The sequence below is a fragment of the Malus sylvestris genome, chromosome 11, assembly GCF_916048215.2.
Source record: "Malus sylvestris chromosome 11, drMalSylv7.2, whole genome shotgun sequence".
Taxonomy (NCBI): Eukaryota; Viridiplantae; Streptophyta; class Magnoliopsida; order Rosales; family Rosaceae; genus Malus; species Malus sylvestris.
The window spans coordinates 37,156,864-37,173,907 of record NC_062270.1 but is presented as its reverse complement, the minus strand read 5'-3'; the positions used below and the strand labels follow the sequence as shown (position 1 = coordinate 37,173,907).

General features: G+C 37.0%; 1 long non-coding RNA gene and 1 pseudogene across 1 annotated transcript; one reads left to right on the top strand and one right to left on the bottom strand.

Moving 5' to 3' along the window:
- The first annotated feature begins 4,816 nt into the window (after nucleotides 1-4,816).
- LOC126590043 (uncharacterized) lies at nucleotides 4,817-5,527 on the top strand. Its single transcript, XR_007612032.1, has 2 exons — nucleotides 4,817-5,116; nucleotides 5,231-5,527. It is a non-coding gene; the product is annotated as an uncharacterized LOC126590043 (long non-coding RNA).
- A 1,203-nt stretch (nucleotides 5,528-6,730) lies between these two features.
- Nucleotides 6,731-8,227, bottom strand: LOC126590040 (uncharacterized; annotated as a pseudogene).
- Nucleotides 8,228-17,044: the final 8,817 nt, after the last annotated feature.

Below are 17,044 nucleotides of genomic sequence, written 5' to 3'. Positions count from 1 at the left end.
TCAATGAGTTTGCTTCCTACCTTCAAAGCAAAAATTGGAGGGGTCAGAGTGAAGAAACAGTGGGAACTGGAGCCGAGAACCACACTACTCTCCTTGGGAAGTTCACTGGGTTTTTGGCAGAAGCAGAAGGAATACCACACGAAGACATTGCAGGTATCTTAAATACTTTTCAAAAGCTCAAAATGCAAGTCTTGTGCATGATTATTGGATATGGGTGTCATTGATCACATGACAAACCAACCTACAAACTTGCATGATTTTCAAAAAATGTCATCTTAATTATCAATTGTTAATGGTAGAGGAGTTTCAGTCATGGGCAAAAGGACACTACTACAATATTAGCTTTAGGTGTCGGATGATGGTGGCGGTTTAATAAGTTATTATGTCGGATAAAAGATATCTGACACATCATTCAGTTAGTGTCGGATAACAATGAAATCATATAGGTTCTATCCGACATAAATTCCTAGCGGACATAAATCATATAGGTTCTATCCGACATAAATCATATAGGTTCTATCCGACATAAAATTATTATAACCACCAGTATTTTTTAATTTTTTTTTAACATATTCCGGCGGTTTTTAAGTTAATAGTGGCGGTTATAACCGACAAAAATTGACTATTTTATTATTTTAGTTTCTGACGATTATTATTTTAGTATTCTGGTGGTTATAACCGACAAAAATTGACTATTTTATTATTTTAAAATGTTATATTAATTAAAATTAAATAAATAAATACATGGTTTAAATATTATTTTTTTCACTCATGGACCTGTGGGATGCTAATCTGCAGGACCTATAGTCCTTTCCGTCATTTCCCTTCAAACGATAATAATACACAGTTTTCGCTTTTTTCTTTTTGTTCTTGATTGGCTTCTCCTCCCGGACCATTTCTCATTTACATCCCCAAACCTTCCAATTTCCTAAACCACTATATAAAGTATAAACTCGATATCAATGTTGCCGATCTTGATATATTTTTCATACATCGTATAAATTAAACAACATTGAGACATATCGAATTGGAGATCATACACAATTTGATATGTAAAGTATAAAATATTTTTCTTAAATTTTTCTAAAATAACTGCATTTTCACATGTTGTTTTCTTTTCAATCTCCTTTTCAATATGTAATCCAAACCTGAAAGTATACAAGTCTCCAAAATCTTTTTCTGTGTAAATCCTTCATATAATCTTACTTTATTACTCACTAAATCGGAGAACTTACAATTTGTACAACTCTCATGGTCTAGATTAAGATAATAGATAATTTAAAAATAAAAATAAAAGTATCAGCTTCTAGATTAAGATTACAGATAACTTAAAAATTAAAAATATAAAAAAATAAATAAATTTTCTTTTTGAGATAACGTTTTACATTTTCACATCTAGATGCGATGTAATTGGTATCAGACACATCTGGCGGTTATTATTTTAGTATTCTAGCAGTTATAACCGACATAAATTGACTATTTTATTATTTTAAAATGTTATATTGATTCAAATAAATAAATAAACACATGGTTAAAAAAAAATTCACTCATGGCCCTGTCGGATATAACCGACACGAACAAAGTAAAAAATCATCAAAATCAGAGCTAAAATAATAGTTAAATTATGATTTTTCGTTTATAACCATCGAAACTTTTGTTCTATATCTCTGAATGCTTGTTTTTTGTGATTTTTTACGTATGCGATTTCGGAGTGTGTACAAACAAGTTTGATGGTTAGATCATTGAAAAAAGTTTCATAAAATGTGTATCGCGTCAAAACGGTAGATTAAATAAGCATTTAAGAGTTAATGTTATACTTTCATTAACTATAAAATAAGATTTTGTGGTATCCACTAGTGTAAATATTTTAAATTGAAGATCAAATTTATTCATTGCATTCTTATAGGGTCGAAGAGTGTAGTTGTAAAAAATCATTAAAATCGGAGCTAAAATAACTGTTAAATTGTGATTTTTCATTTATAACTGTGAAAACTTTTGTTTCGTTACGTAATCTCTGAATGTTTGTTTTTTTACGATTTTTTACGCATGCAATCTCAGAGTGTATACAAATAAGTTTGACTATTGGATCGTTGAAATTTTTTTCGTAGAATGCACATCGCGTCAAAACAGTAGATTAAACAAACATTTAAGAGTTAATATTATACTTCCATTAAGTATAAAATAAGATTTTGTGGTATCCACTAGTGTAAATATTTTAAATTGAAGATCGAATTCGTTCAATGCATTCTTATAGAGTCGAGGAGTGTAGCTGTAAAAAATCATAAAAATCGGAGCTAAAATAACTGTCAAATTGTGATTTTTCATTTATAACCGTTGAAAACTTTTGTTCTATTACGTAATCTTTGAATGTTTGTTTTTTACGATTTTTTACGTATGCAATCTCGGAGTGTGTACAAGTAAGTTTTACGGTTGGATCATTGAAAAAAGTTTCGTAAAATGCATATCGCATCAAAATTGTAGATTAAACAAACACTTAGAGTTAATATTATACTTCTATCAAGTATAAAATAAGATTTTGTGGTATCTACTAATGTAAATATTTTAAATTGAAGATCGAATTTGTTCAATGCATTCTTATAGGGTCGAGGAGTGTAATTATAAAAAGGGTAAAAGACTGTTTACTACCCTCATGTTTCATGGTTTTCAACATTTAGTACATCAAGTTTTTTTCGTCTCAGAGTCATACCTAAAGTGTAAATTTTGGGACAGTCTCATACATCCGTTAGTCAAACTGTTAAATTTTCCGTTAATTGTGATGTGGCGCCCATGTGGACAATGATGTGGCGCCACGTGTCAGCCACGTTTTTTTTTTTTCTTTCTTCTTCTTTCTTCTTCTTCTTCCATCCGATTGCAAACTTTTTTTTTTCTTCCTCCTTCTCCTTCTTCCTTCCTCCTTCTTCCTTCCCCTTCTTCTCCTTCTTCCTTCTTCTTCCTTCTCCTTCTCCTTCTCCTTTTTCTTCCTCCGAATTTGGGGATTTTTTTTTTCTCTTTCTTCTTCTTCTTTCTTCTTTCTTCTTCTTCTTCTTCCACCCGACTGCAAACTTTTTTTTTTCTTTCTCCTTCTCCTTCTTCCTTCCTCCTTCTTCTTTCCCCTTCTTCTCCTTCTTCCTTCTTCTTCCTTCTCCTTCTCCTTCTCCTTTTTCTTCCTCCGAATCTGGGGATATTTTTTTTTTCTCTTTCTTCTTCTTCTTCTTCTTCCACCTGATTGCAAATTTTTTTTTTTTCTTCCTCCTTCTCCTTCTTCCTCCTCCTTCTTCCTTCCCCTTCTTCCTTCTTCTTCCTTCTCCTTCTCCTTTTTCTTCCTCCGAATCTGGGGAATTTTTTTTTCCTGCTTCCTTTTCCTTCCTCCTTATTCCTTCTTCTTCTTCTTCCTCCGAATCTGCCCATATTCGTTTTTTTTTTCCTTCTTTCTTCTTCTTCCTCTTGCTTCCTTCTTCCTTCCCCTTCTTCTTTTTCTTCTTCTTTTTCTTCTTCTTCCTCCGAATCTGGGGAAGTTTTTTTTTTTTTTTTTCTTCTCCTTCCTCCTTCTTCCTTCTCCTTCCTCCTTCCTCCTTCTTCCTTCTTCTTCTTCTTCTTCTTCTTCTTCTTCTTCTTCCTCCGAATCTGTCCAGATTCGGCTTTTTTTTTTTTTTCTTCTTTCTTCTTCTTCTTCCTCCGACTGCAACTTTTTTTCCTTCCTTCTTCTTCTTCCTTCTTCCTTCTTCCTTCTTCTTCATCTTCCTCAAAAAAAAAAAAAAAAAAAAAAAAAAACCGAATCTGGGCAGATTCGGAGGAAGAAGGAGGAAGAAAAAAAAAACTTCCCTAGATTCGGAGGAAGAGAAGGAAGAAGGAGAAGAAGGGGAAGGAAAGAGAAGGAGGAAGGAAAAAAAAATGTTGCAGTCGGGTGGAAGAAGAAGAAGAAGAAGAAGAAGAAAAGAAGAAAGAAAAAAAAAAAAAAAAACGTGGCTGACACGTGGCGCCCAGTCATTGTCCACATGGGCGCCACGTCACAATTAACGGCAAATTTTACAGTTTGACTAACGGATGTATGAGATTGTTCCAAAATTTACATTTTAGGTATGACTCTGAGACGAAAAAAACTTGATGTACTAAATGTTGAAAACCATGAAACATGAGGGTAGTAAACAGTCTTTTACCCTTATAAAAAATCATCAAAATCGGAGCTAAAATAACAGTTAAATTGTGATTTTTCGTTTATAATCGTTGAAATTTTTTGTTTCGTTACCTAATCTCTGAATATTTTTTTTTTGCGATTTTTACGTATGCGATCTTGTAGTATCAACAAACAAGTTTGACGGTTAGATCATAGAAACTAGTTTCGTAGAATGCATATCTTCGTTAAATTTGCCTAAATTTTTAAGTGGGAATAGTAATTTGTGCTAAATTTTTATTTATGTTTTTCAAGTATTGATTAGACAATATTTAGTTTGTGTGATGACATTTTCATCGTACAATTATCTTTTTGTTTCTTTATTGCATATTTTACATGGGTTATTATCTATTAGACCAAATAATTATTTATTTAATTTTTAAAAATGTATTCTATTTAAATACATATTATTTATTTATTTATTAAACCAAACAATTTATTATTTTATTTTTTTAAATCATAACAAAATTTTGGGGGGGGGGAATAAAAATTTTTGAAGGGAATTTTGGAAGGATTTTTGCAGCCATTTTTTTTCTATCGGTTGTAACCGATAGTAATAAAAATTTTATGTCGGTTTATATTTTAAAAAATATTTAATGAAATTTTCCAAAATAAAACTCCTTTATCTCTTCCTTGCGACGGTGCCTTCTCCCTCCCCCATTCCTTCCCCCTTTTCTCCAAACTCCAAACCCGAAATAATATTTCCTTCACATTTCTGCCTGTCGACTGCATCACCTGCAATCTCGAGTCTCCAACTTCGGAAGATCGAGTGAAAGTTTCAGAGCGATAGAAATTACAAGATGGCGGGAAGTGGAAGGGGGTCGAGGTTCTCACTCCTGCTGCTCCCTCTGTTGATTTCTTTCTCCGTGCTGCCCTGCATATCTTTCGCTTACAAGCAAGGCGACATCGTCCCCATGAGCAAGATGGGCCTTTATCACTCTATCCGTACTCTCTCTCTGAAATATTTATTCAATTTCGACTCAATTTTAATAGGTTTTGTTCAAATTTAATGGGTTTTGTTTAATTTTTAATGGGTTTTGTGCAATTTCGCGATTTCAGATGAAAACTGAATGGCATGATATGATCGGTCGACACTGCCCAATTTTTGCCGTGAATCGTGAGGTAAATATAGGGTTTATTTCTTGGTGATTTTACATGGGTAGTACATTTTTGTTGTGTATAAATTTGTAGGTGTTAGTTCCTCTAGTGAAGCCAGTGGGCTATACAAGAGCTGATGCTTATAAAATGTGAGTATAATTAAGCCGATGGGCTATACAGGAGATGATGCTTAAAAAATGTAAATATATGGTTAGTAAATTTTTGTTGTGTATAAATTTGTAGGTGTTAGTTTCCTCATTTCCTTCTCATTCTCTTCGCTCTGACGAGGAAATCTATTAGTTTGAATTCTAGCAAACCGTGAGAGCTATGGTGTGCCCATACAAATTCTTCCTCTGTCAAACATGTTGTCATTAGAGAGGAAGAATTTGAAACTTAGGTTGAATATGGAAAATGCAGTGAATGCATGGGATATGGAAAATGCAGAAAGTGGTTTATACTTTATTTATTTATTATTAATATGTTTTCTGTCGGTTTTATTCGACAAGAATGTTTTTATTTAATTCTTATTAATAAATTCTATGTCGGTTATATCAGACATAAGTTCTATCGATTTTAGTATTTTTTGTCGGTTTTAGCCGACAAAAATGATCTTATTTATTCATTATTAATACATTCTCTGTTGGTTATATCCGACACAATTTCTGTTGGTTTTAGAGTATTTTCTGTCGGAAAATTCATTTCCTGACACTGGCAATTATGTCGCTTATTATATCCGTCACTGCATCCATTTTCTGTTGGATTTTGCTTAAAATATACATTTCTTGTCAGTTATCATAACGATACTAATAAATGGTTTCGTAGTAGTGGGAAAATTAAGCTAATATCCAAACAAAGTTCAGTCCATTGTCCCTTATGTTCCATTCTTTCCTTTTATTCTCATGTCAGTAGGAAGGATCACCAAAACACTAAATTGCCTAGCAATTTTCTCACCCCATAATGTGATTTTAAAGGACATAATTACCGGGAAGATGATTGGTGAAGGCTTCTTTCAAACTGACCCTTATTACTTGTCTATGAAGTTTTCACAACCAAAGGGTCTACAAGTCAGTACAAGTAGATGTTCAAGTGATGAAATTTTGTGGCAATAGCTCCCTTATTCATTCCATCCTTATACTCGATACAAAGATCCTCATTCAACCCACAACTCACATGAAATGCCAAAGGGCATTTAAGCTCAAAGCACTGGATAGCACACCCCTTTGAACTCTCACAAACATAACACCTCTCCTTCCACCGCCTTTTCGAAACCTTGGAGCAATTAATCCTTTCCCGACCTTCAGGATCCTTGAATAACACTTCCAGTGTAGATAGTGAATCCCACATTGATGAGATGAGGGATCTTGCATGTGCTTATAAGATAGTTGAGTTACTTCTCATATTGTCAATTGGTTTTATGGTGGAACCTCAATTTTTTTCATAGTATCAGAACAGTTTGGCCCATGTGTGAAGCCCAACGGCCACACTTGCTCTACGTCACTTGAGTTGTGTTGTTCACGTGTTAGGCTTGAAAATTCGCCACACGTAAAATGACGTGTTGAGAGTGAATCCTATATTGATGAGAGAAGAGACATTGCATGAGTTTATAAGTAGTTAGGCTATTCCTCGTATTACTAATTGGTTTTATGGTAGAACCTTAACTTTCTTTATCCATGACATAAAGCTCGTACATAATGTGAACCTACCTGCCGTCTCCAGTGGGCTCTATTACCCATCAATTGACAGGACACAAGCATCAAGAATATGACTCAATGGATTGAGAATGCACATTGAAAAATGCGCATTTGGCTATAAACCAATCGCCTTTCAGATACCTTTACGAGGGGATTTCCATAGTAGGAGACATGAACCATCATATCACACCCGTCATAGAACACAATTGGATCCGATGGATCTCCATCTGTGCTCTGACAAACAACACACAAAAAAACCCATCATCTTCTTCTTCATTGCATTCTTCATCCCCTGCAATTTCTTGGCTTTTCTCTTCTTGGTCTTGGGTAATCTCGATATTTTCATTGCAACAATTTTCAGATTTACCCTCCACTTCCTCTATTTTCTCCACCACCTCTTCTTCCGGCTCCCACCCAACTTGTAGTTGACATTAAGGTCTAATGTCGAAATGGGCTCTTTGGGGAACAAATCAGGCTGAAACGCCCAAACCCTTTTCTTGGCAAGCACGGAATAGGTGAGATGGCAGCGGCGGAGGCAACAAGGTCAGGGAGAACGAGTTGGTCCCTAAGCGCCTTTCATTTTTTCCTCGGAATGTGCAAAGGGGAGAAAATGGCATCCTTCTCCTGCTGCTACATGAGTCTGAATCTCTTGAGAGGAGGTGGGCCATGGAATCTCTGATCCATTTGTTGGTCTGGTTGTTGGGCAAATAAAAATGGGCAAAATGATTTGGTGGGAAGATTGATTGAGAGAGTTTGATCTCTTTTGAGGTTTTGATTTGGGATTAGAGATTAGGGATTTGAATTGAAATATTAGACGAACGAACTAGATTTGTTGTGGGAACTTTGAAAGTTACGAGCCTTCATTTTCATTTGAGTTTTAGTCAATGTTCTAAAAAAAGGCCTAGGTGGTGGTGAGTCGAGACGTTTTCTTGCAAATCGGTTGGAAAAATCGGATTGGCTCTAGGCGGGCTAGGCAGGGCTAGACGGTTTATTTTTTTAATGAAATTAAAAAATAAAATAAAATATCCTATCTAAGTCTAAGTGGTTTAAAATTGTGAACTTGTTGTACATTTATCATCCTACAATACTCTTCACTATGGTTATATGTCATATATGCTTAATATGTTTTTAAATTTTGGACTTGTTGGATACTCTTTTTGCATTTTATCATTTTTTTATTATCTTATTCATGGATTTCATACAAGTATAATTTTTTGTAAGTGTCAATATGCATTTATTTATAAGATATACAAGAAATTTACCTAAATCCGCCTAGGCGCCCGCCTAGACCCCGCCTAGCCACCTAGCCGCTAGGAGCCAGCCCGCCACCTGACTACCGCCTAACGTTTTTTAGAACCTTGGTTTTAGTAGCCAATATTTGAATTTGGCGGGGTATTTAAGTTTTTGGTTGGGGGAATTTTGGTACCAAAAGTATTTGGGTGAGAGGTCCGGCTTTGTTGTTGGGCTTGGGTTTTGGGTTACGATTTGAGATAAGTTTTCCCTCAAAATGACTTGGAGTTTTTTTTTTGTTCTTTTTTTTAGTGTACGACGATAAGCCGAAAATTGAAATCTTTCAATCTGAACTTTGTAGATGTAAATAAAGTTGTGTACTTGCTCCCTTGTTTCCCAATTCAATCTTTTGGATGGGACTATTTGTAACTTTTCTTGTCCGATATAGAGGCAATCATATGCAAAATAAAAGAACGAAAATGGTGGATACACTTATCACATTTTTGATACCACATTTACATAATCTCTCTAATAGAAGTATAACTCACCAATATATGTTCAACTTATTCACATACCAGCACCAAAAAGTGCAAATCCAACTGTTCCATAGCTACTACGTACGGAAAGAAATTCCGACATACGCTGCCAAGGCACTACCCAAGATTGAATGACAAACGCTGGAAACAGTACATGGTACTGCAGTTAGAGGGTTTCCGAAGTGCTGACCGGCTAGAACAATTCCAAGCATCGAATTCTGAAACATAAAATAGCCGATAACCAGTGCGCGTATGCATTGAGGGGTATGGGGGGTTAGCTGACCCCTCAAACTTCAATAAATGTCTATGGATATTTTGAGTGCTAACTTTCCGAACTTCAGTGAATGTCTATGGATACTTTGGATGCTGCCCTTTTGAAGATTAGAGTTGGCTTCATATATGCCCTCTAACTGACTTCAGGCTTACCAAGACTTGGTGAATGTCCATGGATACCTTGGGCGCTTCACCTTGCATACATTAACCGGTGTGTAATATATTTTTCCAAATGATTTTAGGCCTACCAAGACTCAATGAAATAACGATATGCATGCTATTTCTGGTAAAAAGAATTTGCGCGCTGTGCGCACTATTCTTACTGACCCCCTAATATTATTTTTTAGATCCACCATTGCCGATAACAACACTCGCAGACAACTGATAACGCATGCAAATTGACATGGATTCTTTCAATTATACATACACGTCACACATGTGCGCACCCCACACAATACAAGTAATCATATGGCTTTAGCCATAGTATGGAATTAACAATTGACTCTTATGTCTTTTGGCTTTAATAAGTGAAAGCAATGTCTTTTCGCTTGAATAAATGAACTTAACAATTGACTGTAATTAATGTCTTTCCGTTGCGATGTGCCGATGCCATGCCACTGCGACGCAACAGCCGTTACGCCATACTCAGCTGGGGAAGTTGCAGCATGCACTCCATGAGCAGCAGAAGCTTCCCCGCTACACAGACGGTGTGCGTTGAATAATTAGAAGGGTTGAGGTTTGGGTTGATAAGAGAGAAGGTGAGATATAGGGGTCAGAGTGAAGAAGGAAACTGAAAGGAAAGAGTTGGGAGGAGGAGGGGCTGGTTTGTAGCATGTGGGAGAATACAAATTAAAAAACAAAGAGAGTGGGGGAATTTAGTTAGATGTTTGGGGTTTGGTGGTGGGATAATAGGATCGTTGGTCATATTTGGCAGGACAGAAAGAGAGAGAAAATTGAAATGGGTCAAACGGTGGAAGAAAGGGAATAGAGAGTGTAGAAAGGGATTGGTTTAAAATGGTAAAGATGATATTTCCTCATTCATATTATTGTTAATTATCAATAATTTATAGCTAAGATATATCATATATGGCTCACTTCCTAATTCGTAAATAGTTCTTATTTGCAAGTTGGGGCATGACAATGTTGAGTTTTGGTTTCAATATTTGTTGTATATTTCATTATGAAGATTACAAGAGAGTGAAGGCAACTCTTATAGAGAGCCAAAAGAAAGCTACAATAGATTGTAGGATAACTACGCAAACATAATCCCTAAAATCTGCCCTAACAAGTGGAAAAACAAAAATCAAATTACAAGTAAAGAAGCTTTTACAAGCAACTAAGAAAGGTTGATGTAAGGTGAATGACAAGCTATGGAAAGTGATTGGTGAATGACAAGCTATGGAGAAAGGTTGATGTAAGATGAATGACAAGCTATGGAGAAAAGTTGATGTAAGGTGAATGACAAGCTATGGTGAGGATGACAACTCATACATACAACCCATCTATACAAACCGGTTTCAATACACTCCCTCAAGCTGGATCAAGGGGATTGATTGATCCAAGCTTGCACAACAAACGCTGAAACTGAGTAGAGTCTAGTGCTTTTGTGAATAAATCAGCAAGTTGATCGTGGCTGCGTGTGAACACGGTGTCTATCACCTTAGATTGAACTTGAGCACGAATATAATGGCAGTTAACTTCAATATGTTTGGTCCTTTAATGAAATACTGGATTGGAGGCAATGTGCATGGCAGCTTGGTTATCACAATACAAGGACATAGGTACCATGCTTATGAATCCAAGCTCGGAAAGAAGACCTTTCAACTATATGAGTTCATAGGTTGTTGCTGCCATAGCCCTATACTCAGTTTCAGCACTAGATCGAGCAATAACAGTTTGTTTCTTGATCTTCCAAGTGACAAGGTTCGCTCCAACAAATGTGCAAAAACCTGTTGTGGATTTTCGATCAAGGGCATTTCCAGCCCAGTCAGCATCTGTGTAGGCCAAGATGTGATTTGATCCATTGTTCTTCATAATTATCCCCCTTCCTACTGAGCCCTTGAGATATCGAAGTATTCTCTTAACGATTTCCTAGTGAACTAGAGTAGGAGAGTGCATGAACTGACTGGCTAGGCTAACGTAATATGAGATATCAGGCCTAGTAATGGTGAGATAAATAAGTTTCCCAACCATTCGCTGATAAACACTAGGGTCCGAGAGAGGTTCATCTTTTTCATGCCACTGAAGTTTGCTAGCTAGGGGTGTCCGAGCTGGTTTACATTCCATCATGTTAGCTTCATTTAGAAGATCGAGAACATACTTTCTTTGATTCAAGAACAATCCTTTTGAAGAGGTAGCCACCTCAATTCCAAAAAAGTATTTCAAGGGCCCTAAGTCTTTAATGACAAATTTTTGGTGAAGTGACTGCTTAAGCGTCTTGATCTCACTTATATTGTCACCTGTAATAATTAGGTCGTCAACATATATAAGCACAACCAATTTGCCAACAATACTACTTTGAACAAACAAAGAAGAGTCAGCATGACTCATTTTGAACCTTGCAGCTTCAAGGACTGAACTAAGATTCGAATACCAAACTCGAGGGGACTGTTTGAGACCATATATGGCTTTATGAAGTCTGCAGACCTTGTTAGGTTCATTTTCTCTTGGATGACCAGGAGGCAACTTCATGTACACTTCTTCTTCAAGATCCCCATGAAGAAATGCATTCTTCACATCCATTTGGAATAAGGACCATGCATTATTGACTGCCACAGACAACAATACCCTCACTGTGTTCATTTTGGCAACAGGAGCAAATGTCTCCTTATAGTCAATGCCATAGGTTTGAGTAAAACCTTGAGCTACTAACCGTGCTTTGTGTCTTTCAATGCTTCCATTGGAGTTGAATTTGGTCTTATATATCCACCTACTTCCCATGACCTTCTTTCCATTTGGAAGATCCACCACACCCCATGTCTGGTTGTCATTCAGAGCTTGAAGCTTTTTAGTCATAGCATCTTGCCACTCAGGCATGCATGTGGCTTCATGAAAATTCCTTGGTTCGAAAGTGTGGGACAATTTGTTAAGGAAAGAAGTATGAGAAGATGAGAATCTGTGACAAGAAATGGCTGCAGAGATAGGATTCCTTGCAATGTTAGTAACATACTCTTGTAACCCCACTGGTGGATGTCTATCTCTTGTAGGATTTCTTCTTGGTGCACTTATAGCTTGCTGATTTGGTTGAGCTTCTGATGGTCCAGAAGAGCTTGGCATTGCATCAATTACACTCTCAGTGAGTTGAGAATTATTAGTGCTGATATAAGTAGGAGTGACTTCATGAATTTCTGCTGGAATAGGTAGTGGAAATAGGTCCATAAGATCTTCCATATTAACATTAGTCTCCAACCCTTTGTGGAAATAAGGTGAATATTCATCAAATCGCACATCTCTAGAGACTGCCAGCTTCCCCTTGTTAGGGTTGTACACTTTGTAACCCTTTTGAGAACTGGCGTATCCCATAAACACATATTTAGCAGCTCGAGGGTCGAGTTTGTCACGATAGAGAGCTTGAATGTGCACATAACAAGTACAACCAAAGGTCCTGAGGTGAGACAAGTTTATAAGCCTGCCCTTCATGACTTCAAAAGGAGATTTAGTATTCAACACCCGAGTTGGCAGTCTATTAATGATGTACGTGGCAGTAAGCAGGGCTTGAGACCAAAATTTCTTAGGAACATTCATTTGGATAATAAGTGATCGAATCTTCTCCAATAAGTCTCGATTCTTCTCTCTGCCACACCATTTTGTTGTGGTGTACAAACACAGCTAGTTTGATGCAAAATGCCATGATTGCTCAAGTAATTACTCATGTTATTGGAAGTGTACTTGGTACCATTATCTGATCTTAACATATATAACTTAGATGAAAATTGATTGGTGATTAGGTTGTGAAAGTCCTTAAAAGCATCAAACAAATCACTTTTAAGTTTTAAAAGATACAACCAGGTTACTCTAAAATAGTCATCAATAAATGTAACATAATATCTATACCCATCAAAGGATTCTACACGAAAAGGGCCCCAAATATCAGAGTGAACAAGCTCAAAAAGTTTACTAGTTCTAGAATTAGAGGAAACAAAAGGAAGTCTAGTGGCTTTTGACATTTGACAAGTTTCACACTCCAGTGTGTTTTTACAAAAAAAGGGAAATAACTTGGTCATCACATGTTCTGAGGGATGGGCAAGGCGTTGATGCCAAAGTTGGTGTTCCTGAACTTGACTTAAGTTGACACTGAGCTTTTTGACAAAATTGGACTCCTTTAAGAGATAGTAGATTCCATTCAAGAAGAACCCTTCACCAATCTTCTTCTGAGTAACTCGGTCCTGAAACACAACATTGTGAGGGGAAAATATGGCAAGACAGTCTAAGGTTTTTGTGATTTTTCCTATTGACAAGAGCTGAAAAAGAAAAGAAGGTACATAGAGAGCAGTGGAATCAATATGCTCACTTAGCAATCTAATCTTTCATTTCCCTAGAATAGGTTTCCCTTTCCCATTTGCAACAGATACATGAATTGGATCAATAGTTCTTTGAAAATCGTGGAGACTAGAGGGTTTATTAGTTATATGATCAGTGGCACCAGAGTCAATAATCCAAAAATCATGTGTAACATTTGCATTAAGAGCAGTGGAAATGGCACTGATAATACCTGGAATATTGCCTTTCGATGTGTTCTCTGAGTCAGACAAGAATCCAGCAAATTTCCCTAGCATTGCAGTAGGGTTTTCAGGTGTCATTTCATCAGGTTCAATGCTTCCTTGCTTCTTTTGAAGAAAAAACAACAAACTCGTTGATCAAAGACACATGATTTGTTGAGAAATTGGCCATCCCATCAGTTGAGGAACAAACTGAATGAAATGCTTTTGGAGTGACTCCACCCTTCCCATCTTTGATTATCCTGCCTTCCCTATCAAACTTAGGCTTTAACTCCGAATGAAGAATCCAACATTTTTCTCTCAAATGTCCATTCATGTTGCAATAAGAACATTTCCAGTCTGCTTTCTTGCCAAGCACCCTATCACCAGTTGCTTTGTGATTTGTCGTGAAAACCCTAGCTTTAGAGTTGGATTTGGGCTCAACATTCATCACTCTTCGTCAAGTTTCCTCTTTCTGGACTGCATGACACACACTGGTAAAAAAGGGCAGCTCTTGAGTCATTAACAAGTGACTACGCAAGTCTTCATACTCCGCTCCCAAGCTTGCTAAGAGTTGAAACACCTTGTCTTCATCAGCCTTCTTCAGTAGCACAGAGGAATCAGTCGTGTGTGGACGATACATATCGAGTTCATTCCATATGGATTTCATACTTCCAAGGTGTTGAACAAATGAGTGATTACCTTGCTTTAAACTAGCCACACTCTTCTTCAGTTGAAAGATGCGAACTGAGTTATTTTGGCTGCCATACATATCTTTGACAGACTCCCATAGGAGAAGGGAAGACTCTGAGTAGCTGAAAAACTCAGACAGTTTTGGCTTCATGGAGTCAAGTAACTAGGACATGACTAGCTGATCAGTAGCATGCCATGCATCGTAAGTTGGGTGAAGTGGATTCTGGGGGCTCAGAGCTTCCATTGATAAACCCTAGCTTCGATCTTCCTTCTAGAGCAAGTGACACAGCTCTTGACCAAGAAAGGTAGTTGAACTCGTTCAGTAGCACCGAGAAGAGTCGTTGATTTGGATTGTTCTCAACCCCTTGGGTTAAGTTTGGGGAAAAGGATGAGGCATTGTCGGCACTAGACACATTTTCTTCTACCATCTTTATCGATAATGAGCAAATGAAGAAGTAAAAAAAATGAACAGAGTCAAGACCCTATGGTTCTTGCTCTGATACCATGTTGAGTTTTGGTTTCAATATTTGTTGTATATTTCATTATGAAGATTACAAGAGAGTGAAGGCAACTCTTATAGAGAGCCAAAAGAAAGCTACAATAGATTGTAGGATAACTACACAAACACAATCCCTAAAATCTGCCCTAACAAGTGGAAAAGCAAAAACCAAATCACAAGTAAAGAAGCTTTTACTAGCAACTAAGAAAGGTTGATGTAAGGTGAATGACAAGCTATGGTGAGGATGACAACTCATACATACAACTCATCCATACAAACCGGTTTCAATAGACAAGTTTTCACTTTTCTTAAAGCGAAGTAAGCAGCCATTTTTTGGCAAGCAAAACCACAGCGGAAGTAACCTTCCATCACCTGCTTAAAGAAAGTTGTCTCCTTGTTATTAACACAATTTTCTTCTCTCAACCCATTTTTGTAGTCATACGTCGAATAACATTTAAACTTGTGGTTGGTTCAGTTCGTCTGAATCATAGTGTTTATGCCTTCTTTGTGAAGGAGTCTGGACCTCTGATCAGTTGGATAAAGTCATGTAATCACCATGTGAATAAAGCCTCATTGGATTTACTGATGAGGAATTACAGAAGCTATTTGTATTGTTATTAATTCATTGGATTCTTGTGTCCATTGTATTGCAGCTCTTAAATCCATCTCCTTTGACTATGCATTCGAATAATTTCATTTAAGATAATGTTGCTTACTGAGCTTTGCAACTCACCATTTTTCCCTTCCGTTTCAACAGCTTGGGTGAGAAGTTGACATATGTTTTGGTGTATATTTGAAGAGCTGTACAATATTTTTGTTCATTTTAGAAAACATTAGAAGTTTTGTAGCTATTTTGACAAAATTGTGTACATTAGATGTTTTCTACCTTTATTTTGGATTTTGGAACCTTTGTAATTTCATTTTCAGGTTATTTGTCGGAAACGGTAATAATTTGTTTATTTCAATTTGGGAGAACGGGAAGTATTTGTTTTTGCTCTTAAAAGTAAAATAAAGTGTCACCTGCTCAAATTTAGTTTGGGTCAAATTCATTGCATGACAAGTGATGAGGTGATAGTATAAGCGTAATCTGTTGATGCACAAAATCAGTAAGGATTTTGGTACAACAGAAAGTGTCAAGTTTGTGACCTTCGCTAGATTGCTCCGGTCACTAGTGTGGATAAGTATACAAATGGATAGAGACAAGGAAGCAAACACAAGATGTACATGGTTCACCTAGATTGGCTACGTCCACGGAGTAGAGGAGTTCTCATTAATCGTGAAGGGTTTACACAAATACATAAGCTCAAGATCTCCTTTAGTGAGTACTATTGAATGATTTAGTACAAATAACATTCGGGAATATTGTGGGAGAATGATCTCCTTTTATAGAAGAGAGTTTCTAGCTTTATTTTGACATTGACACGTGTCGTGTTATGATTGGCTTCTGATGTTGACACGTGTCGCATTATTATTGGCTTCTGATGTCGACACGTGTCGTGCTGTGATTGACCTCCTGGTTAGAGGGAAACTCTTCTGGGTCCTTGACGGTATAACGTTGACTGGTGCTCAGTAGTTTTGGGATTGGTCAAGTATGGTACAAACAGTGCTCCCCTAAGTTCTCGAGTGAGGGAAGCTCCTCGGTTGGGGACTTGCAAGATCCAAGCTGCTGAGTAATCACGAAACTTCTAAGTACCGAAGTATGGTATCGTTTTCACTTGTCTTATCTGTCTCATAGGTAGATGTGACATCTTCTATGGAAGTACTTTTCCTCCATCCAGGGGTGGTAACGCTGGAGGTCGACATATATTGGAATTATCCCAACAGCGAGTGGTAACCCTGTTCCTTTACCCTTATCGGTCATAGCAATGTAGTGGGAGCTGCAAGATTCACGTGTTTTAACTTTGTCAGAGCACTTTGAAAAAGTGGTCTGTGGTATCTAGAAAGCTGATGTTGTGTGTGAAGATTGCAAACAAGCTTTATCCAAGGAAATCTGGCTCTCGAAGTTCGGAGAGCGGTGCCTTTTCGATTTTTGAACAAGCAATCATGGTAGGGATCTGGCTCTTGAGATTCAGAGAACGGTGCATCTTCGATTTTTGAGAAAGCAATCATATTGGGAGTCTGGCTCTTGAGATTTGAAGAGCGGTGCCTCTTCGATT